Raw genomic sequence first — 26,572 nt, forward strand, 5'->3', positions numbered from 1 at the left:
CTTTTTGGTCTATAACAAAAACAAAAATAAAGATTTAAAAATATAAATAAAGTGGCACACTGAAATTTAAGTGAGGTTTACTGTTATGTTAAGGCTGTCATTGTCATCATTACTGTCATCAACACTACCACCACCATCAACAACAACATTATTTTATGTCTCCGGATATTCAAATAACATATAGCCTATATTATTACTATTGAGGTGATCATGGTCTGAGCCACTGCTAACTGAAACCTACCTTAGATACAGCTATATTATAGTACACTAGTGTAGAAAGTGTAAAAGAGAAATAGTATAATAAGTATTGGGTTGTCCGGAAAGTTCGTGCCGATTTATAGTAGCTTACCTTTTGACTTATTTTAGAACATGTTTGAGTTCATAAAACAGGATTTGACTACACCTCCATTTAGAGCACAGTTTCGTGGAAGATGGTTTATCTTTCTATAACCTGTGTTAATTCTGTAACCCTTTAAAATGGAAGATAAGAAAGTTCCTTTTCGGCACTTGATGCTTTTCTTTTTCCATAAAGGGAAAAATGCTTCACAGGCAACCAAAGAAATATGCGCAGTTTACGGTGATGTTACTTTATCAGAAAGAACTGTACGGAAGTGGTTCACAAGGTTCCGAGCTGGAGATTGTAGCCTTATTGACAAAGACTGATCAGGCAAACCATCCACTACCAAATCAAGTCCTTAATTGAGAATAACCCACATTGGCAGAAAGCCTCAGCCTATCAAAATCAATCGTTCATGAGCACCTGGTAAAGCTTAGGTAATGGCAAGTATTTATTGACCTTTTACTTTCCTCTAAAAATCAGCATGAACTTTCCGGACAACCCATTATATTACTAGAACGTCCTGAGTATACAAATACACAGAAATCACACACATACTTATTAGTATATGTGTATCAGTAAGGTGGGTATATTGTCGCTGGCAGGTTGATTGAAATTGCTTTACAAACCAAGGAGTCATCAGTTGTTTGAAAAAGTCTAGTGATTGTCTATTATAGTTGCATGAAAGATATACATATATATATATACTCATATGTCACTATACACATGTACCCAATGTCTCTCAGGTCTTCAAAACACATACATTGTTTCCTTTAAAGGATCTAATAAATGCATAGATATGTCATCATCATCATTGTTCGACCGTGGTCAAGACAATGGAATTTACATGCTACACCAGACTTCACGGTCCATCATGGCATTACGGAGGTCCTGTTGCTGGATGCCTGTATCCCTGGAGATTACATCATAGATATGTGTGTGCACACACACACACCTTAATATATAGATACATATATATATGCTTGTATATTTTTCAAATATATGAATAGGTATGTTGATAATAATACTTTCTGCTATAGGTACAAGGCCGGAAATTTGGGGGAGGGCACTAGTTGATTACATAAGTGCGTGTGTATGTGTGTGTGTGAGAGAGAGAGAGAGCGAGAGAGAGAGAGTGTGTGTGTGTGTTTATGTAAGGGAATGTTGTGGTTGATAAGTTTGTTTCCCAAACTCATGGTTTCAGGTTCTGTCCCATTCCATGGAGCTTCTTGTTAGTATCTCCTACAAGAGTCCTGTGGCAATCAGTGAGCCTTGAGTGTGGATTTGGTAGATGGGAAGTGAAAGAAGCCTGTTGTACATATGTTTGTTTGTTTGTTTGTTTGTTTGCTTGTATGCATGCATGCATGCATGGATGGATGGATGGATGGATGGATGGATGGATGGATGGATGGATGGATGGATGGTATAGTATAGTATAGTATAGTATAGTATAGTATAGTATAGTATAGTATAGTATAGTATAGTTGTAAATAAACATTACTGTCATACAAACAATACCCTTCATGCCTAAACTTTCACGAAAACATGTCTGGCTCGGAGGAAGAATTACTTTACTTGGGAACAGGTGAGAGTTTGGCAAAAGGAAGGGCATCTGGCTGTAGAAAATCTCCAGCACTGAATTCTGTTCAACCCATGTGACCATAGAACAATAGAAATTTAACCCTTTAGCATTCAGATTTCTTAGCCAAATCATCATCATCATCATTTAACGTCCACTTTCCATGCTAGCATGGGTTGGACAGTTTGACCGGGGTCTGGTAAGCCATGGAGGCTGCACCAGGCTCTAGTCTGATTTGGCAGTGTTTCTACAGCTGGATGCCCTTCCTAACACCAACCACTCTGTGAGTGTAGTGGGTGTTTTTTATGTGCCACCAGCACAGGGGCCAGAGGAGGCTGGCAAATGGCCATGATCAGTTGGTGCTTTTACATGTCACTGACACGGATGCCAGTCAGGTGGCGCTGGCATCTGCCATGTTTGGACGGTGCTTTTTACGTGTCACCGGCACGAGTGTCTTAACTTTCCATTTGATTTTTATTTTGATGTTGGTATTGATGTACTTGACTCAATAGATCTCCTCAAGAACAGTGGGTCACTCTAAGATCCAAGGTTAGCACAGCAGGCCGTTCTGTGAGCCGAATATTATAAATGGGCATATTTTAGTAGCCATATAATGAGCCAGCAATGAGATTATTCTCACAATATTTAACAAATCTGATATCACACTGAAATTCCTCAATGTTTATAACTGAAACAATCTCTCACTATAAAATATATAATATAAACCTATAGAGCGTGTGTGTGTGTGTGTGATCATTATCATCATCATCATTTCATCATTTAACACCCATTTTTCATGCTGGTGTGGGTTTTACGGTTTGATCAGAGGTGGCAAGCAGGAGATCTGCACCAGGTTTCAGTCTGACTTGGTTTGGTTTCTACAGGCTGGATGCCCTTCCTAATGCCACTTTGCAGAGTGTGCTTGGTGCTTTTTATATTCCCCTGGTACATACAGACATGACCTGTAATGCTTCAAATGTGTTTTGGAGCTTAACTGTGCAAAATGAAAGTGCTCAGTACCTGCTTCAATTGCAATAGCTACTAGTCTGCACACACATAAACAAACACACATACACATGCACTCACCCCCCCCACACACACACGCACTTACTATATGATTGTGTATACATACATTATTGAAATGCTTTAAATACTGAAGAAATTCGTGGAAGATCAGGCATTTGCCAGTCAAGATGGGCAGTTGAAGGTTTGCAAGTTATTCCATGAGTTAGAATTATGGAACGCTGGGCAATACAGGGATGAGCAGAAGAAAAGCCATCAAGAACAATATTGGGAGTAGCAAGAAAATATCTATATGGCCATGGCTCAAAAAAGGTGATCAGTGGGGTCAGAAGAATGCCTCTGGGGCACAGACCTAGGCTTCGTCATCCTAGATCAGATTACATGCATGTGAAAGACCTGAAAAGACAAATGACTCCAGGCTACAACACAGGTCATATATCCAAATTCTGCATTTACATATAAATATATACTAGCAGCATCGCCCGGCGTTGCTCGGTTTGTTTCGACCCTTTAGAATTGAAATGTTTGGAAAGTAAAAATTTTGCATTATGTAGCTTGTTATTCTCTTTAAGTGAACATTTTTCTGGTTGAAATACACCAAAAAATGGCGACACAGTAGTCAAAAAATCGTAAAAAATAAGGATTTTCATAGAAAAAAAAGCACCCTTTTGATGTAAATAATTTTTGGTCTTAACATGGTCTGATTTGAATTTTTTCTTCTACAGATGAAGAGCAAGCCTTCTTCTATCATACTCTCAATTTTGGTCAACTTGCGCCAAAGGGTCTCGGAGGATAGAGTGTTAGTTGAAGGCTACCAAACCTGCCATACACAGACAACTTCAGCTTGATATATATAGAGATATGTAGGATATCATAGATTGATTAGATATATTCTAATTCAGTATTTGCATTACTGGCATGGGTGTGGCATAAGAAGCTTGCTTCCCAACCACATGATTCCGAGTTCAGTCCCACTGAACGACACTTTGAACAAGTATCTTCTTCTATAACCTCAGGCTGAACAAAACTTTATGAGTGGATTTGATCGACTGACCTGAAAGAAGCCCGTTGTATGTATACACATGTATACACACACACACAGTACACATACATATATATATGTATCTAAGAGCACATGCATTTCAAAAGATTAAATGAAAGCACTCACACACATTAGGGGCGGGGAGAAACTTCTTCAAAAAAGGTTAGTGACATTCTGTTAAACTTTTTATTAGATACTAGCAGTATCGCCCGGCGTTGCTTGTGTTTGTAAGAGAAATAACTATATAAGCATTTTTAGAGATGTAAAGTATAATAGCCATCTCAATATGGCTAACCACAAAGTGGGGGTGTTACTGTAGCTTTTTACATTATGAGATTTAATAATAAAATTTTAGAGAGTTACTTCCCTTATATATGCCAAAAATGCATTAAAAATGGGAAAAATTGATGGTAAATTTTTTTTCAAATCGTAGACTCATCGTAGATGCGCGCTAATACCCAGAAGGGCTTGATATGAATCACGACTATAAGATACCCGGTTTTGGTTAAACTGCACCGCAAAATGTGGGAGTAGTTAGGAATCTAAATCGTAGGAGACAGACAGCACACAACCTTACTTTTATATATAAAGATTATCCAACCATCTCATTCTTAGTCTGCCACTAATTCTCCTACTGGCTAGTTTGGCTTGAAGAATCTGTTTTGCAACTCTTTCCTACATAGGCACAGGAGTGGCTGTGTGGTAAGTAGCTTGCTAACCAACCACATGGTTCCGGGTTCAGTCCCACTGCGTGGCATCTTGGGCAAGTGTCTTCTGCTATAGCCCCGGGCCGACCAATGCCTTGTGAGTGGATTTGGTAGACGGAAACTGAAAGAAGCCTGTCATATATATGTATATATATATATATATATATATATATGTATGTATGTGTTTGTGTTTGTGTGTCTGTGTTTGTTCCCCTAGCATTGCTTGACAAGCGATGCTGGTGTGTTTACGTCCCCGTCACTTAGCGGTTCGGCAAAAAGAGACCGATAGAATAAGTACTGGGCTTATGAAGAATAAATCCCGGGGTCGATTTGCTCGACTAAAGGCGGTGCTCCAGCATGGCCGCAGTCAAATGACTGAAACAAGTAAAAGAGTAAAAGAGAGAGAGTATGTCTGTAGTACCAAAGCTGTGGCCACTCAGTGTAGCGAAGTAATGGCTCAACCAGGAGAGTTTCTGAAATCTTTGAGTTATGTTGCTTCCAGGAGAATTTGTAAGAATACTATTTTGGCATCTTGTAATCACAGTTGTATTCTTTCGGTATTTTTCCAACATTTACGACCATAGATGAGAATAGACACAAAAACTGAACTGAAAATACTGTGTAAATATAAATATTGTAAATATATAGGCGTAGGAGTGGCTGTGTGGTACGTAGCTTGCTCACCAACCACATGGTTCCGGGTTCAGTCCCACTGTGTGGCACCTTGGGCAAGTGTCTTCTACTATAGCCTTGGGCCGACCAAAACGTTGTGAGTGGATTTGGTAGACGGAAATTGAAAGAAGCCCGTCGTATATATGTATATATATATATATATATATATGTATGTGTGCGTGCGTATATGTTTGTGTGTCTGTGTTTGTCGCACTCAACATCGCTTGACAACCAATGCTGGTGTGTTTTCCCCATAACTTAGTGGTTCGGCAAAAGAAACCGATAGAATAAGTACTAGTCTTACAAAGAATAAGTCCTGGGGTAGATTTGCTCGACTAAAGGCGGTGCTCCAGTATGGCCACAGTCAAATGACTGAAACAAGTAAAAGAGTAAAAGAGTATATGACTCAGATATGAAGAATTCCTAAATTATGATCTTATTAAAATTTATTATCAAAATTTTCCTCAACAAAAGACATAGAGTTATGGCTGTGTGGTTAAGAAGATCAGTTCCCTATCACATGGTTTTGAGTTCTGTCCCACAATGTGGCACATTGGATCTAGGTTGACTGAAGCCTTGTAAGTAGTGTACTTGGTAGATGGAAATTGAAAGAAGCCTGTCATATGTATATGTATGTGGGTTTGTGTGTATATACACACACACACACACACATAAGGACATAGGGTTAAATGATACAGTATATTTCAAAGCCAGGTGAAGTGAATCACTTCAGGTGGCGAGCTGGCAGAAACGTTAGCATGCCGGACGAAATGCATAGTGGTATTTCGTCTGTCGTTACGTTCTGAGTTCAAATTCCGCCGAGGTCGACTTTGCCCTTCATCCTTTCGGGGTCGATAAATTAAGCACCAGTTACGCACTGGGGTCGATGTAATCGACTTAATACCTATGTCTGTCCTTGTTTGTCCCCTCTATGTTTAGCCCCTTGTGGGTAATAAAGAAATAGGTGAAGTGAATCACCCTGGAAGTGAGGAAGAATGACAGATATTGATATTCCACAGTTATTTCTGATCATTGGTGCCATTTACTGATTCAGCCCTGTACTGTGTAGAGGGACTGAACCTAAAACCATGTGGCTGTGATGTGAACTTCTTAACCATGAAGCCCCATGATTAATAAAATATGGTAAGCAACATTTTTCTATATTTTTGTCTAAATGTTTAACTTTAAAACATCTTTTTAGTAAACAATGCAAACTGCATGCATAATATTTTGTATTTATTCTCTTGAGTGCCACAAATTTAAAATATTTGAGAGATTCACTATTTTAGATTAATCAGCAAAATAAAATCTATCCAAAAACACTTGGAAGCCCTTATAAATATTGAAATTAATCTGGAAGATTACCAAACTGCTGTTATGAAGCTAAACTCTTCTAGGTGCATTTGTGTATGCGTGTGCATATGCATGGTCTCAGAGTATGTGGTGCATGCTAATTGTGGAATTTTTGTGTGCCTGTATGTTTGCATGTTTGTGTGTCGTGTGTAGTTAGATTATACCATCAATAAGTGTTTGTATGCATTGGCAAATGATATTGTTTCATACCCTTCTCTTCATAATGGCATGGATGGAAGGATTTCATTTATCTTTGTTTGTTTATTTTTTATTTTTTATTTTTTTTTGAAAATTTCCCCATTTGCAATTTTTTAGAGTAGGTGTTTTTATGACTGGTTAGATGCATTTTTGTATCATTTACTAACAATAACAATTGAATAAAATGTCAGGTTTGGCATCTGCTGCTAGATCAGTCATGCAGAATAAAATAAGGATGTTAATCTATGTTATTTATGGTCACAAAACAATGAAAAATTGTTGTAAGTGTTGAATCCATGAATGTATTGCTTATAATCTAGTGTCAAAGCCATCGTGAACATAGCAAATGAAAGAATAAATATTGCAATTTATACTTTCTTGAATTTTGTCTAAGAGAGAAAGAGAGAGATAATCATAAAGTTTTGGTGGCCTCAGAATTCCAAAACCAATTTATATTTTATTGCCGTCTTTTTTACATTATGCATTACTCAACTCATTTGAACTTGTTGATATAGTGTTAACATATATACTGAAGGGATTATTAAAAGAAATGAAGTAAAAATATGTTTCTTTATTAGCCACACAGGGCTGAACACAGATGGGACAAATTACAAAGTAGAGATTTTCTTTATGGGGAGATAAAAAAAAGAGGGGTAGGTTTTTGATCAAAAGGGATCGTAAAAAGAAAGAAAAAAACCATCAATAGGGATCGTATATTACAGAAATGTCATGATGTAAAGTGTAAAGGGGGAAGCAGATAAGGTTTATCTGTGGAAAGAAAAGCCTATGGAAAATACCACAGTAACCTCGGTCAATAATGTCACATGTTAACACATTTATTTGTAAGTGAAGTAAAAATAGAATTATCCTATTATTTCAGAAATCATGGGAGACAACTCCAGACAAGTTTTGGTCTTATGAAATCATCCCCACAAAATATAGAGACCTCATTGCAAGTGATGAAAAAATTACTTAGTAAACTAAAATATTGTACACAGCTAAACGTTCAATCTCAGTTCTTTTTATTGTATATGAAGTGAATATTGGTTAATATTCTCACAACAAAGTTTTTAATTTATAATGTTTGTATTCCAACATCAAATTTATCTCAAATCTTCTAGTATATACTCTAGTATATACATAAATAATCATTATTTAATTAATCAAATTGCCAATGTATGCATAGCACACAAATTACACAGGCTATTTCAGGTGCTTTCCAGATTGTATTCGATATAAATAGCTATTTGCTATGGATGGAAGCACTCCGTCGGTTACGACGACGAGGGTTCCGGTTGATCCGAATCAACGGAACAGCCTGTGCGTGAAATTAATGTGTACGTGGCTGAGCACTCCACAAACACGTGTACCCTTAACGTAGTTCTCGGGGATATTCAGCGTGACACAGAGAGTGACAAGGCCGGCCCTTTGAAATACAGGTACAACAGAAACAGGAAGTAAGAGTGAGAGAAAGTTGTGGTGAAAGAGTACAGCAGGGATCACCACCATCCCCTGCCGGACCCTCGTGGAGCTTTAGGTGTTTTCGCTCAATAAACACTCACAACGCCCGGTCTGGGAATCAAAACCGCGATCCTATGACCGCGAGTCCGCTGCCCTAACCACTGGGCCATTGCACCTCCACTATTTGCTATAGTTCCCCTTGCAAACAGAAAGCAAGGATATTTGTCTTCTGATGAACAGCCAATGAGTTGTGAAACATGCCCAGATGATCACAATATTTTTTTATGTACAAAATGACAAAAAATGCATTTATATTTGTTTATGTAGAATATAAGCTATGGGAATTCCAACATTAAATTTTTCTCACATATTCAAATTCTGCTTGGCAGTACTTTATCTATTCTCCAATCATTAATATATATATTTATATTTAAGCTAACATACCATAGATTGTAAAATTCACTTTGCTCTTATAGTTTCTAAAATCCCAAACACTCATTCTTGACATAGTAAAACTATAGATAAACTACAGACTGTTTGAAAATCTGTGATAAATTTCATGTCAGAATAGCTAGAGTTTAAATCATAGGCTTCAGTGAAAATATAAACAAATGTAGAAAATATGGGCAGGGCAAATATGAAATTTATGGGTCATCATGGAAATGTAAATGAATGTAAATAAATGATTTTTCTCTCTGTACATAGAAAAATACTGGAATTGTTTTGATGTATTTTCAAATAGGCAAAAGGCCAACTTTAAGGTGGATAGCAACAGCTGATAAACAGACACGTGTGTGTGTGTGTGTGTGTGTGTGTGTATTTGTGTATATATAAACACGTATTCTTTATTCTTTTACTTGTTTCAGTCATTTGACTGTAGTCATGCTGGAGCACCACTTTTAGTCAAACAAACTGACCCCAGGACTTATTCTTTGTAAGACTAGCACATGTTCTATCGGCCTCTTTTGCTGAACTGCTAATGCTATGGTGATGTAAGTTATGGGGATGTAAACACGCAACATCGGTTGTCAAGTGGTAGTAGGGGGACAAACATAAACACACAAATACATACATATATATAAATTGACAAAAACAAAGAACAAACATAAAAAATTAACAACATGAGGATGTGGTACATGTAAAGTATTTGCAGATGGTCAGAGAAGGAAAGAAAGATGGTTTAACATTTCAAGCAAAACTCTTCTTCAGAAACAGATGAAAGTCCAATCGAAAAGGAAGATGGAGGAAAATAAAATTGTCAAGGATTCACATGTGGTTACATATATATATCATATACATATATATATATATAATATATATATATATATATATTATATATATATAGTTAATCCAAACAAGAAAACACAAAAAAACACAACAACGCAAGGACGTGGAACAAATATAGTATTATTGGATGCTCAGGAAAGAAGGAAAGAAGGAGGGTTTAATGTTTCGAGTGGAGCTCTTCGTCGGAAACATAGGAGAAGGAAAGATCCAGAGAAGGGAAGACAGAGGAAAAAAATCGCCAACGGTACACACAAGGTCACATTTTGAAATATAGGACATATATGTCCTATACATATATATATATATAGATATATATATATAGGACAGGCTTCTTTCAGTTTCCATCTTTCAAATCTACTTGCAAGGCTTTGGTTGGCCTGAGGTTATAGTAGAAGACACTTGCCCTAGGTGCCACAAAGTGGGACTGAACCTGGAACCATGTGGTTGGGAAAAAAGCTTCTTACCACACAGCACCTCCTGCACCTATATATAAATATATAATACATATATATATGTATAAACATATATGTAAATATATATATATATATGTGCATATATACACAGACATGACAGAAGTAAATAGATACCTCATAAAACATCATCTTATGTTTATTCTGATTTGTGAAGGTTTATATTTTTTATTAATTGACATTTTTATGTTTCAGGTTCTATATATGACTGTCTAATCATGCCATGTACAAAAAAAAAAACGCCTTGGAACTGTCTGAATTTCAAAGAGGCCATATTGTGGGTCAAACTGAAGGTGGACATAGTCAGTGTAAAATCGCAGAAAATTTTGGGATCCCACTTTTGACAGTTAATAGAGTGATTGTGCAATTCACCAGAGCAGGGAAGGAGTTCACATCACCCTGCTGTCTTTGTTAAGAGAAGTGTGGAGGATAATCCTCATTGCAAGGCCTCTGTTATAGTAGAACATGTTGATGTCAGTCCCAGAACGGCTGTCAGGTATCTCTACAAACTTGGTTACTACGACAGAGCGGAGGCACAATGGCCCAATGGTTAGGGTAGCGGACTCGCGGTCATAGGATTGCGGTTTCGATTCCCAGACAGGGCGTTGTGAGTGTTTATTGAGCGAAAACACCTAAAGCTCCACGAGGCTCCGGCAGGGGATAGTGGTGATCCCTGCTGTACTCTTTCACCACAACTTTCTCTCACTCTTACTTCCTGTTTCTGTTGTACCTGTATTTCAAAGGGCCGGTCTTGTCACTCTCTGTGTCACGCTGAATATCCCTGAGAACTACGTTAAGGGTACACATGTCTGTGGAGTGCTCAGCCACTTACACGTTAATTTCATGAGCAGGCTGTTCCGTTGATTCGGATCAACTGGAACCCTCGTCGTCGTAACCGACGGAGTGCTTCCATCCCTATGGCAGAGCAGCAAGAAGGAAGCCACTTATTTGACTAGCCAATATCAAACAGAGAGAAAATTGGGTCAGTGAGATGGTAGAGCGGCCATTAGCACTTTGGGACACTGTCATATTCTCCAATGAGTCCAGATTGCTGTATTTTCTGACAGCGGTTGAGCGTGGGTCTGGAGAATCTGTGATCAAGAATTTGATGTGAAAAGATTGCAGCCAACAATGAAACATGGCAGCTATTCTGTGATGGCCTGGGGCGTAATTTGGAGCAATGCTCAATCAGATTGGTTGGTATTAGAAAGGGCATCCAGCTGTAGAAACATCCTCTGATCAGATTGAAGCCTGGTGTAGCTGCTGGTTTTCCAGACCTCAGTCAAACCGTCCAACCTATGCCAGAATGGAATACAGACATTAAACGATGATGATGATGATGATGATGACATATATATATATATCATCAACCTCTAACGTTTAATGTCAGTTTTCCATGATGCATATTACAGCTGGGAGGAGAAATTCTAAATGATGCATATGGCTAGGGAGAAAGATTTAATATTTGTAGTATACATGACAAGTGGGAATTTGTGAAACAACCTGCTTAGGGCCATAAATCAGAAATGCAGTTGGGAGAAAATCCCAGCCAAGGCAAAAGAGACATGGTGGTGGAATGATATTGTTGATAGGGTGGTAATGTTTAAGGGACTGGCTTGGAAAACCTGAGGGAAGATGGTAGTAAGGAGCATTACTAAATGGTTAGAAGTGGGTGGTGGGGGAAGAAGGGTTAGATAACGGGTTTGCTTAGCTAAGGGTAGGCAGAAAGGAAGAGATTTTCTTGTACATGTCTTGAAATGTATCAGAAACATGAGGTGTTCAGGAGTGTGAGACTGTGTGAGAGAAAACTAAGATGTCATTGGTGAGAGGTATGGTTGGAATGATGAAAGCATACTTGCCATCAATATGTAAGACAAGAAAATGGTGTGAAATTGCTCTTCTGAGACTTTGATGACTGTAAAGACTATATAGGATAACGTGGGGTTACCATATGCTGATCCTACAGAGGGACAAGTAATTGAAGTTGACAGTAGTGTTATAGATATAATGATCAAGAGCATGAAAGGAGGGAAAACTGTAGGCTTATGAGAAGTAGTTGTGATGTTCAAAATACCTGGTGAGGAAGGACACGTGATTGACACTCAAAACAAGATTGGAAATATTGAATTCTGGATTGTAAATGAAGTCACACAAGAAGTCATACTCAGTGACTAGCATAGGGGTATATTCGTAAGAAAAGCAAAGGAAATTCCTTAGAGAGAAGTACGTATAGAGGAATCAAACTATGGCGAGAGTCATAGCACAATTGATCCCCGAGAGAGTAGACCTAGGTGTGATGCACTTTGACTTCATACCTGGAAGAGTTACTACAGATGGCAATCTTCTCAGTGAAGCAACTGCAGAAGAAATACTTGGTGAATAATAAACCACTATTCCAGGCTTTTGTTGACTTGGAGAAGGTACTTGACAGGACACCATGTTCAGTAATTTGGTTGACTTTGCCATCATCCTTTTTGGGTTGAAAAAATAAGTACCACCAGTTGAGCACTGAGACTGATGAAGTCAACTGGCTTCCACTCCCCAAATGTCTGGCCTTGTGTCTACAGCAGAAAGGGTCATTATTATTATTACTATTATCATTGTCAATCAAATCTTCCTTTAGTAGACTTCTTTCTGAACTTCTAATGAGCTGTATAATCTCTCTGCCCAGACCTACTTGATGCCCTCACCATTCCTGTTACAATACCCTCTGTTGTTATGTCTCACTTTTCAGACACAACACTAAAAGCACTTTCTTCAGTCTCAAAGCTGGGATTACTGCCCTGTGCATATTATTCTTACATACATTGATATACGGAAGTTTAAAGTGATCATCAAATGCACTGATCTCTCCAGCCTGGGAGTCTACAGATGTAATGTTTACTGTTTCCTCCTTTTCATTTTTTATCTAATCAATAAAGAAAAAAATAGACAAGTAGAACTAACTGGAGCTATCTAATAACAACAATAACAACACCAAATGAAAAGAAAAAAGCACTATCGAAAAGAATGCACATCTTGGTTCCTATATCTTTCAAGCCTTAAATAAAATGAAAAAAAGGAAAAATGTTATTAGTAATTTTATCATATAAAATTCTAATACTATGAAAGTTATAGGACTGATTTTTCAGTTTGTTCATTAATCTGAGAAAAACTGATATATATTTCTTTATTGCCCACAAGGGGCTAAACATAGAGGGGACAAAGAAGGACAGACAAAGGTATTAAATCGATTACATTGACCCCAGTGCGTAACTGGTACTTAATTTATCGACCCCGAAAGGATGAAAGGCAAAGTCGACCTCGGCGGAATTTGAACTCAGAACGTAAAGGGCAGAAGAAATATGGCTACGCATTTCGCCTGGCGTGCTAACGGTTCTGTCAGCTCACCGCCTCTGATATAGTTAACATAAACAATCCAGAAATTGATTAAAACATCATTGTCTGTGTCTCATGTTAATTATGACCATTCTGTTATATTTCAGTTTTAGGTCTACAAGAAACCAATACTTTTCCAATCAAGTTTAATGAATCTAGTAACACATTTCACAAGTAATTATTTTTTCCCTTTTTTTCCCTCAATTTAAGTTTTTTTAACAAAACTCTTGCTAATCTTTTATCTAGGTCTGTGAAGCTAAATTTCATCCCTGAAGTTTGTAAATGTTTTTTTTAAAAATTATTTTCTTAAATTAATCAACTGATGATATTTAAATTTTTTATTCCACTTCTTTGCTTCAGTATGAATTCCAACTGGCTGAAACCAACCATTTATAGTCTATCTTCTGTGTTGCACTATGTCACTGCCAAAAATTCCTAATGGTCTGTCTTGATGCAAAGTAAAATTTATTGCTGTAAACAGTAGGAACACTGAAGGTTTGACAAGTGTTTTGTTGGCTTGCAATGTTAAGTTTGAAATCTCACACAAAGTAGAGTTGCTCTAGATATACTTTATAAGAAGCAAAACTAAGTCCTCAGTGTAATATTTTTTCATGGAAAAGCACATAGGTGTAACAATGATCAGAGCATATGTATATATCATAGATGTAACCAGCTAGGTTGGCATAATTAACAACACTAATTATGAAGATAACCTACTTTTCAATGTAGTTATATCACTAAATACAAAGATTGAAGTTTTAAAAGTATGTAATCCCCAACCATCAACTGTTTTCCATTTTGTATTAAAGAGATAGAAAGAATATTTTACGTATAATCTGTATTAGAATTTTGTCCTTTGCATTTCAGTTGCAGATCTGAAATATTGGTAATCTACTAGAATTCAATAATTCCAATCTTGATTTGGTCTATTCTTTTATTTGTTTATTCTTTTACTTGTTTCCATCATTTGCCTGCGGCCATGCTGGAGCACCACCTTAAAAAGTATTAGTCAAAGTAATTCACTCCAAGACTTAATCTTTGTAAGCCTAGTACATATTCTTTTGCTGAACTACTAAGTTATGGGGACATACACAAACCAACATCAGTTATCAAGCTATGGGAGGGGAAAAAACACAGACACAAAGACACACACACATAAATACATACATATATAATGGGCTTCTTTCAGTCTCTGTCTACCAAGTTCACTCACAAGGTTTTGGTCAGCTTAAGGCTATAGTAGAAGACGATTGCTCAAGGTGCCACACAGTGGGGTTGAACTCAAAACCATGTGATTGTGAAGCGAGCTTCTTACCACACAGCCACACCTGCATCTATAAAGGGATTGTTTGATTGTTAAAGCTTTTACAAGAAAACCATGTTTATCATATACACTCATGATGGAAAGCTAGTGGTCATCATCATCATCATCGTTTAATGTTCGCTTTCCATGCTAGCATGAGTTGGACGATTTGACTGAGGACTGGCGAACCAGATGGCTGGGCCAGGCTCCAATCTGATCCGGCAGAGTTTCTACAGTTGGATGCCCTTCCTAACGCCAACCACTCTGAGAGTGTAGTGGGTGCTTTTAACATGCCAAATTTAACAGAAGACCACAATGTATTTGGTAGAGGACCACTGAATGCATATATAACTGAACGATATATTATTCAAAGTTTATTATTACTGCTGTAAGTGAAGCATAAGTATACTTCACATAGGCGCAGGAGTGGCTGTGTGGTAAGTAGCTTGCTAACCAACCACATGGTTCCGGGTTCAGTCCCACTGCGTGGCATCTTGGGCAAGTGTCTTCTGCTATAGCTCCGGGCCAACCAATGCCTTGTGAGTGGATTTGGTAGACGGAAACTGAAAGAAGCCTGTCGTATATATGTATATGTATATGTGTGTGTGTGTGTGTGTGTTTGTGTGTCTGTGTTTGTCCCCCTAGCATTGCTTGACAACCAATGCTGGTGTGTTTACGTCCCCGTCACTTAGCGGTTCGGCAAAAGAGACCGATAGAATAAGTACTGGGCTTACAAAAGAATAAGTCTCGGGGTCGAGTTGCTCGATTAAAGGCGGTGCTCCAGCATGGCTGCAGTCAAATGACTGAAACAAGTAAAAGAGTAAAAAAAGAGTATACACATGAAGTGTAGTTATTTATTTATTTAAAGTAGTATTATATAGGGATACATGTCTAAAACGGTTTAGCAGTGAGTCCTATTGATACCGTTGTGGAGAATGAAAGTTGGTACATACTGCTAAGTGCAGGAGAGGATCAACAAAGGGAAATATAATAGTCATGTTAAAAAGTAGAGTGTTGTGTAAATAGATTTTGGTGCTGGTGGTGGTATAAACGAAACAAGCTCAGAGGAGCCCATTGTTGTGATGTTTGAATAAGTATAATGAAGATACAGTGCATTAATGAGGTAAGAGCTGGAGTCTGTTTGCAGTGAGGAGAGGGGATAATTATTTCTAAATGGTTGTTGTCCAGTGTGTTATTAAAATTCACTTACAATTATAAATATATACATATGTATGTGTGCACACATTTGCATGTGTGTATATGTGTGTATATGCATATGTGTATGTATGTATGTATGTATGAATCTATTTATATATTATGGAGGAACATGGCCTAGTGGTTAGAGCAGCAGACTCATGGTCCCTCGACCGTGAGTTCGAATCTCAGACCAGGCAATGTGTGTGTTTATGAGCGAAATATTTAAGCTCTATGTGGCTCCGGCAGAAGGTAATGGCAAAACTTCTGCTGACTCTTTCGCCACAATTTTCTCTCACTCTTTCTTCCTGCATCTTGCAGCTCACCTGTGATGGACTGGCGTCCAGTCAAGGTGGGGAACCTATACGCCAAGGAAACTGGGAAACCGGGCCTTATGAGCCAGGCATGGCTCGAGAAGAAACATTTATATATGATATATGCCATAGTGATTCAAGAATTAGTGATGTATTCATCACTGAGTCTTGAATTTGAGTACTGAATCTTGAATGCTGAGTACTAAGAAGATCTGCATGCCAGACATTCAGACATTGGCTGTACCTCTTCTACCACAGATGTTATTGAGGCCATGATTGAAGATCTCTGACCTAAAACTAGGTGTTATTATTAATTATACAACAAAAAAACCCCCACAAAACTAGACAAAATATCTACAAACATTTATCTATCAGTTATCCAAGATATTTACCATTGTTGTTATTGGTTTGAATCTCAATTTGAGTTAATTAACTAAAGAAGACAACAACATCATGATCATCATCGTTTAACGTCCGTTTTTCCATGCTAGCATGGGTTGGACGTTTTGACCGGGGTCTGGGAACCCAGGAACTGCACCAGGCTCCAGTCTGATCTGGCAGTGTTTCTACAGTCAGATGCCCTTCCTAACACCAACCACTCTGTGAGTGTAGTGGGTGTTTTTATGCGCCACCGGCACAGGGGCCAGAGGAGGCTGGCAAACGGTATCTGCTACGTTTGGACAGTGCTTTTTATGTGTCACCAGCACAGGTATCTTAACTACAATTTCCGTTTGATTTTTTTGATGTTGGTGTTGACGTATCATATATAATCCTTAACTTTTAATCTCTATTAAAACCTTACCATAGGACAACATATTTTCCTTAATCTATGTAGTAGGCAAAATATTCCCTATGGTTTGTTAGTAAATAGTTATTACTTGAAGGTACAGGCAAGGCTGTGTTCTTGAGAAGTGTTTCCCAGCCATGCAGCTTCAGGTTCAGTTTTACTGCACAACACAATGGAAACTGGAAGAAGCCTATTATGTACATATACATGAGTATGCATATGTGAGTGTGTAAACCCTAGTCTTTGTAACAGGATGGGAGTTCAGGAACACTGGAGGGGTGTCCGATCTGATCTTGTCACATACAAGTTGAAGGAACAGAACCAAAGTCAGGTTGTCTTCAATAACAACAGATAGTAGTTTATTCTGCGGTTCACAGGTAAAACATATACATATGTATTGTGGGGAAACCGGCAGCCGAGTCCACAGGACTGTTTACAATGTTCACTCAAGTGAGCCAAGAAGATACGGTGTTCGTTGAGAGAAGTTGAGCCACGTCCGATCGCTAGTGCTGCTCTGCCAGAAAGACCGATTCAGTGGTCATGCTTTCAGGTTGCAGTTCCTGCGCATGCGCATGAGGAAACTTCCGGTGGCCAACCGGAAGTAATCCAATTCTGCGCATGTGTGCTGAAACTTACACAGTAGCATCACTACAACTTGATACGTTTAAGTGAGCATCACCGTCATACAAGCAATGTTGTTTATTTCCAGTCTTTCATGGAAAACATGTCAGTCTATGGCAATATATAACCATGGAAACAAGTAAGGGTTGGTGACTGGAAGGGGGTCTGGCTGTAGAGATATGTCTGACCCATGCAGGCATGAAAAAGTAGAGGTTAAAAGGCTGATGATAATATGTATATTGAGTAATCTCAGAATTACAATGATATATTTAGACATGGTTAATTAAAAGTTAAAGACTAATCAAATTATTTAGTAAATTAATTTCTGTATTAAAGGTTTTCATCTATGAAATATTTTTTGGCATGACTCTAAAATCTTTGAAATATGGGTAAATTTACATTCTTGATCATATTGATTTCAAGACCAGTAATTTGGGGGTAGGGGGTAAGTCGATTACATTGATCCCAGTGTCCAACTGATACTTATCGACCCTGAAAGGATGAAAGGCAAAGTCCACCTCAGTGGAATTTGAACTCAGATTGTAAAGACAGACGAAATGCCAGTAAGCATTTTGTCCAGTGTGCTAACAATTCTGCCAGCTTGCCACCCTAATACATTCTTGGTTATATAAAAACAAACAAAATAAGCAAGCAATTCTTTTGGTTAATTCAAACATCACAAGTATTTTTGGTTTCCTATAATTGTTAATAGTATATATTACTTGATCAACAAATTTTAGGTCAACATGAAAATATATTTCAAAAATAGCTCACTAATAGCTGATTGTTATATTAGTGTTAAAGCATAGAGTTGCCAATCAAAATTTAATTTGGATTGTGTTATGGTTACTAATAATGTAGTTTAAAACTCTTCGATTCTAGATCAACCTGAATTAAAACTACTTAAAAATTCTATCATTCCATCTATTGAGAACCATATTATCTTTCCTGTGGAAACAATGCAATCTTTCTTGAACAAATATCTTTTCCATTGAAATTCAGTTCTTGCATGTATTTACACAAGTTAATAACCTTTAGCATTTCGCAGGTTCTTCTGTTCTAAGAAGACCTGTTGAGCATAAGAACACACATCTTGCTCTCTTGAGTAAGAAAAACAATTATCACATCCAATTGAATCAGATATATCTGTTCATATAGTACATAGAAAATGAAAGAGAGAGAAAGAGAGAGAGAAAGAGCGAGAGAAAAAGAGAGAGAGAGAGAGAGAGAGAGATCAAATAGCGGTCATATAAAGTATCAAGTAAAATATTACCAATTTGTACCAGAAGAAATTTTATCTTTTTATTTTATGTTGATTCCTAAATTTTGCTTAAGGCCACAGATTTTAGAATGAAGTTTTTAAGGGAATGAAGTTTTTAAGAAGTTCTTATTTTATTGATCCTGGAAGACTGAAAGGCAAATTTGACTCTGGAGGAAAACTTAGAATATAAACATGAAGTCTGGTGACTCTTTTGTTTCTGTCAATCCTACATTCATCTGTACCAGCACCTTAGATCAGTGGTTCTCAACCAGGAGCCAGATGACCCTTTGGGGCAGAGTGGAAGCCATAAAAAATTTCGTTGTTAAAATTCATCTTCAATAAATTGGTTATATTTCTATAATACACAGAATATCTTAATAATTATTCTTACTCTTTTACTTGTTTCAGTCATTTGACTGTGGCCATGCTGGAGCACCGCCTTTAGTCGAGCAAATCGACCCCAGGACTTATTCTTTTGTAAGCCTAGTTCTTATTCTATCGGTCTCTTTTGCCGAACCACTAAGTTACGGTGATGTAAACACACCAGCATCAGTTGTCAAGCGATGTTGAGGGGACAAACACAGACACACAAACATACACACACACACACACACACACACACACACACACACACACACACACACACACACACACATATATATATATATACGACGGTCTTCTTTCAGTTTCCATCTACCAAATCCACTCACAAGGCTTTGGTTGACCTTAGGCTATAGTAGAAGACACTTGCCCAAGGTGCCACGCAGTGGGACTGAACCCGGAACCATGTGGTTGGTAAACAAGCTACTTACTACACAACCACTCCTACGCCTTATACAGTTCCTAGTAAAATTCTTTTTAACATCAAAGGGCTAGGAGGTTTCACCTGAATAAAATAGGAATCAAAAGGTTCAGCAGGTAAAAAATGGTTGAGAAACTCTTCATTGGACAGTATTCAGTTATACATGCTACTGCTGACTAACACAGTGACCACTACTTTAAACTTTGACATTGTGGTCAGTTTTGTATTTAAGATGAAAATTCAGAAAAAAAAAAAATATTAGTTTGTCAATTAACGAGGTGAGTAAAAAATATAATTAATTACATTCCTTTTAGCACTATACACCTTAAAACAATTTTTAGATTATATCTTTATTACTTTTCCACCATGGGCTTGTCTCTCTACATATGAACTGTTTTGAAAGAATACTGAAAGTTAGAATATATAATTTATAGTATCTTTGCTTATCTACTGAATAATAATTAAAAATATTGATAATTGAAAATATTGATTCCTTTCAGACGTTCTTATTAATGTTTTCAAAACAAACAGAGTAGTTTGTTAAGCACATTGTTAATTCATGAAGTTTGAATGTTCAGTTAAGATATAATAATATTTCACTCATTAACGTTTTGTAATGCAACATCAAAAAGAACAACAAATGTTTACAAATATTAACTCAGAGGTCAAGGTACGAGATAAGGGTCTTGTAGGTTATAAGTTCAGGTTTCTAATGCATACAATATAATTATAATTATATTTTATTTATTAGATGAGTACGTGTTATTATTGTATACATAATTGAACTGTATTAATTGTTGTTATTATTCTTATTGCTATTGTTTCTTTAATTTTTGAAGACAATATAAGTTTGGTTATATTGAAATGCAAAAATGATAAAACAGAACTGAACACAATTAAAATTATCAGAATATTAACAAAATATTAAGTTACAGAGTTAACATATCTCAAGTGGTAGTTATGTTGCAAAACTATTCTAGCCCTGAGAATTTGATTTCAAAAGGTAAAACGTAAATGTTTTTATATTTACTTGCTTATATCAGACAAATTATATTATTGTTTTGTTGCAGATGATAATGACAATGATAATAGTGAAACAAATCCTTCATGAAACTGCTTTGTGTTTGTCAATCAAAGACCTGTTTCTAAATGCTGCTCTATGTGAAAGATAGTAAGAGTCTATCAACCTAACTTTCCATCCATCCATAAGTATGTGTATGTATATATATATATATGTGTATGTATGTATGCATATATATATATATATACATGTATATATGTATGTATGCATATATATATATATATATACATGTATATACACTACCGTCAGAAATTAATTAGCACCCTTGATTTGCTCTTCACTCAAGGTATGTGCTGTCACCTAGTGGCCATATCTCGAACTATTGCTTTGTTGCGAGTTCACTGTTGCACAGAACGATGACGTAACTTTGTTTGCAGAGCAGTTTGAGAGTCTACAGCCTTATGATGTTGACATAGCAGTGCAACAACAACTTGGAGTGCGGATGCAGACAAATCTTCCTTTGTTTAATAGATATAGGTAGCGCCTCGCAAGGACCGAAATCACACCATACTAAGTTTTCTCATCGCGTAAGACGTTTTGAACAGCTCATAGGTAAATTGATTTAACCTATTTAATGTAGAAATTTGAGAAGTATGTATATATCATGTTCCAAAGTATATAATGGACCGTATATTTAATATAATATACATTTCTGGATTAGCCCAAAGGCTAGTAATATACTTTGTAGGGTTTAATCAATTGTAGACATAACCTGAATATCTTTCTGCCTGTACTTTGGTACCTGCATATATGCATTCATCTATTTTTGTTGTGTACACATTTTATTTTTCGACCTGACCCTGTGCCTTACCATTTAAGTGCCAGATTCACATGAGTCCTTATATATATATATATATATATATATATCATCATCATCATCGTTTAACGTCCGTTCTCCATGCTAGCATGGGTTGGACGGTTCGACCGGGGATCTGGGAAGCCAGAAGGCTGCACCAGGCTCCGGTCTTATCTGGCAATGTTTCTACAGCTGGATGCCCTTCCTAATGCCAACCACTCTGTGAGTGTAGTGAGTGCTTTTTACGTGGCACCTGCACTGGTGCCAGGTGAGGCTGGCATCGGCCACGGTCGGATTGGTGCATTTTACGTGCCACCTGCACGGAAGCCAGTCGAGGCGGCACTGGCTTCGGCCACGATTCAGATGGTGCTTTTTACGTGCCATATTTAAGGAGAGAGAGAGAGAGAGAGAAAAAGAGACAAAGAGAGAGAGGATATGAGGAGTTTTCATCAGGATGACTCAAACCAATAGGTATGCATTCTGAGTGCTCAAATAGATGTGCCACCAAAATTCCAGTTAGAAGTGACTGAAGGTGGTATCCCTTTGAGTCAGTAGGTATAGGTTAAAGTAGTTAGGAAAGGCATACAATTTGACAATGCAGAACAAGGACATTTAATTTCATTAAATTCAATCTAAAATTTAGCTACATAATGAATGGTAAAAATAGTACAAAATAATAAAAGATACTTCTACTGTTTTGTACTATTTTTATCATTCATTATGTAGCTAAATTTTAGATTGAATTTAATGAATTTAAATGTCCTTGTCCTGCATTGCCTAATTGTTTGCTTTTCTTCACTACTTTAACCGATATATATATATATATATATATACTCTTTTACTCTTTTACTTGTTTCAGTCATTTGACTGCGGCCATGCTGGAGCACTGCCTTTAATCGAGCAACTCGACCCCAGGACTTATTCTTTTGTAAGCCCAGTACTTATTCTATTGGTCTCTTTTGCCAAACCGCTAAGTAACGGGGACATAAACACATCAGCATCGGTTGTCAAGCAATGCTAGAGGGACAAACACAGACAAACAAACACACACACATACATATATATATATATACATACATATATACGACGGGCTTCTTTCAGTTTCCATCTACCAAATCCACTCACAAGGCTTTGGTCGGCCCGAGGCTATAGTAGAAGACACTTGCCCAAGGTGCCACACAGTGGGACTGAACCCGGAACCATGTGGTTGGTAAACAAGCTACTTACCACACAGCCACTCCTGCGCCTTATATATATTTATCTCTCACCAGGTGGAGTACTTTTTAGTTGAATTTTCTATCATGGAACAGTACATTATATATATATGTATCAACTTATTTATTTAGTGGTTTTCCAACAGCCTTGCCACATTGCTCCTACACATTAATGAATCCTATGCCACACTTCCCTCAGTCTATTCAACTTCCTTTCTATGAGTGTAAAATTTCAAATGTAATTTAGTTGTGGTATCTTCAGTAGAACTGACCAATGTGATGGTGTGTGTGTGTGTATATATATATATATATATATATTTTTTTTTATTTTTATTTTATCTAGTTTCAGCTCACGAGCTGTGGCCATGCTGGGGCACCGCCATTTATATATATATATATATATATATATATATATATATATATATATTATATATATATATATATATATATAATGTAAGGATATGGGTAGTGCTATGTTCATACTGTTAGAATCATAGTTTTAATGCAGCTTGTAGCTTAAGTTCATCATCATCATCATCATCGTTGTTTAACGTCTGCTTTCCATGCTAGCATGGGTTGGACGATTTGACTAACCAGGTCTGGCTAACCAGATGGCTGCACCAGACTCCAATCTGATCTGGCAGATTTTCTACAGCTGGATGCCCTTCCTAATGCCAACCACTCCGAGAGTGTAGTGGGTGCTTTTATGTGCCACTGGCACGAGGGCCAGTCAGGCAGTACTGGCAATGGCTATGCTCAAATGGTAATTTTTATGTGCCACCAGTACAAGTGCTAGTAGGCAATGCAGGTAACGATCACGCTTGAATGATGTTTTTAATGTGCCATCGGCTCGGAGGCCAACTTGTTGCTCTGGCCCTGCTCTCACTCGTATGGTTCTCTTAGCGCTCCACTAGCATGGATGCCAGGCATCGAATTTGATTTCGATTTCGATTTCACTTGCCTCAACAAGTCTTTGCAGTTATGCATTTTAAATTTTAAAAAATGATGCAATAAGTCTCAAAGGAGAAACAGTTTTAATTTTTATTTTGAAATCTAAAGATTCCTAACTGTCATTTGGTAGTACATTCCTTATTTTGAGATCAGAGTTTCCTAGTTATATATTTATGGCTGTTATTAAGTGCTATTAAGAAAATAATGATGCTTAGTCTGGAAGATTACTAAAAAAAAAATACATTTGAGTAAGAAGGAGTCAAAATAAATAACCGAGACTGTAGTAGATCTCTTAAACATTGTAGACATAACCTGAATATCTTTCTGCCTGTACTTTGGTACCTGCATATATGCATTCATCTATTTTTGTTGTGTACACATTTTACTTTTCGACCTGACCCTGTGCCTTACCATTTAAGTGCCAGATTCATGTGAGTCCTTATATATATATATATATATATAGGGAGAGAGTGAGAGAGAGATAGAGAGAGAAAGAGACAAAGAGAGAGAGGATATGAGGAGTTTTCATCAGGATGACTCAAACCAATAGGTATGCATTCTGAGTGCTCAAATAGATGTGCCACCAAAATTCCAGTTAGGAGTGACTATAGGTGGCATTTCTTTGAGTTAGTAGGTTTGGCTTGATGTTATAGACTTATAGTTAAAAGTATTCAAGCCATGACTATCTCATCAATATTTAAGGAGCTGTAGTCTTTGGACCACATTATCTGATTGATTTTTAAGGCACCAGGGTGTGGTCCGAGGGAGATTTGCCAACTATTTCAAGCAAATTGAGCAATCATGCAGAGGCTCCCTTTTTGGCCTGTACATACATGCCTTATTTTGTTTGTATCCAATAAATACAAAAGCCACCCTCATTTTGGATGGATAAAGTAACAATTGACTTACAAATGGTTGAGTTGATAGTGTTTTAGACTATTGACAGAATAGTCAGTAGTTCCTATACTCTTTTACTCTTTTACTTGTTTCAGTCATTTGACTGCGGCCATGCTGGAGCACCACCTTTAGTCGAGCAAATCGACCCCGGGACTTATTCTTTGTAAGCCCAGTACTTATTCTATCGGTCTCTTTTGCCAAACCGCTAAGTGACGGGGACGTAAACACACCAGCATCGGTTGTCAAGCAATGCTCGGGGGACAAACACAGACACACAAACACACACACACATACATATATATATATATATACATATATACGACAGGCTTCTTTCAGTTTCCGTCTACCAAATCCACTCACAAGGCATTGGTCGGCCCGGGGCTATAGCAGAAGACACTTGCCCAAGATGCCACGCAGTGGGACTGAACCCGGAACCATGTGGTTGGTTAGCAAGCTATTTACCACACAGCCACTCCTGCGCCTATATTGCTGTGTCAACTTCAACCTGTTTGCTACAACTAAGTCATTTGGTTATGTAACTCTTTGTGGTCAGTACGGCTAATTGTAAATAAGTAACATGGGAAAGTACAGCTATGAAAACATTTGAATGCAATAGATATGTATTTTGCTAACTGCAGTGGCTGATAGAAGACAAACCATCATGAAATTCATTGCAGTTTATCAACCATTCATGGATGTAATTCATTTAGAAAGTAAAACAATCAATACCTATTTGTCATCTTTGCATAGGGTAATATCGATTAATTGATTGGAAAATAAAAGTAAAAGGGGACTTCCTGTAGAAAAATAATCAATTTTTAATAATCTTTCCAGTTATGAATTAAACCTTCAACCTCTTAAAAACACTATATTATTATACATTCTTCAAAACTCTGATTATATGTATACAAAACTGAATCATATCAAAAACAGTCTCTATTGAAGTCTTCAAACCCTTAAGTCTAAATGCTCTCATTCTTTTGAAATAAGACAATACACAGAAAAAAAAAAAAAACTCCTTTGAGGATTAACAGATTTTATAATGGAAATTTTAATTGCTTTCATTGTGTGAGGTAGAGTGCAGCATTTGCCAGAAAAGTAAAAAATAAGAAATTTCAGAGTTTAGTATCTTATGAAAATGAAGTTGAGTACAGATTTTTTTAATCATTTAAATAGATTTAAGGTTAAACTGAAATTCAAGTTTGAACTAATTCTAAATAGACTGATCTGAGGATAGTGTAAATAAACCATCAACCTGGGTAATATCTTAGTTATTAGAAAGTACTTTCTGTTTCATGAGCAGATATTTTCCCTTTAATTGTTCAATAATTAGCTCATTGTGCAGGAAAGAATAATTAATATTAAAACAATGTAAGGTGACAAGCTGGCAGAATTGTTAACCTGTCAGGCAAAATGCTGCTAAGCATTTAGTTCATCTTTATGTCCTGAGTTCAAATTCCACTGAGGTCATCTTTGTCTTTCATCCTTTTTGGGGTCAATAAAATAAGTACCGGTTAAGCACTGGGGGTGATATAATTGACTACCATTCTCCCCTGAAACTGCTGGCCTTGTTCCAAAATTTAAACCAATATCAAAATAATGTTGAGGGTAGAGGATCACAAGAATTAGCAGAGCATCTAGTATTTAATTACGTCCCTTTAATATTCTTAATTCAAATCTTTATTGGTTTGACTCTACCTCTTACTGAAATGTACCAGTTGCGTACTCAGGTTGATCTAACTGACTGGCCGTGTTCCCTTAAAATTTCGAGCCTTGTGCCTAAAGTAGAAAAGAATTGTGGGGTTGATAAAATAAGTACCTGTTAAATGCAGAGGTCAATTTAC

The 26,572-nt window shown here is 37.1% G+C and overlaps 1 protein-coding gene across 11 annotated transcripts in view; it reads right to left on the reverse strand.

The window, feature by feature from the left end:
- Window positions 1-26,572, reverse strand: part of LOC115210354 (potassium voltage-gated channel protein Shaw) — a 505,184-nt gene that overhangs the window by 143,686 nt on the left and 334,926 nt on the right. The gene's annotated exons all lie outside the window — the stretch shown is intronic.

This window comes from Octopus sinensis, linkage group LG4 (assembly GCF_006345805.1).
Source record: "Octopus sinensis linkage group LG4, ASM634580v1, whole genome shotgun sequence".
NCBI lineage: Eukaryota > Metazoa > Mollusca > Cephalopoda > Octopoda > Octopodidae > Octopus > Octopus sinensis.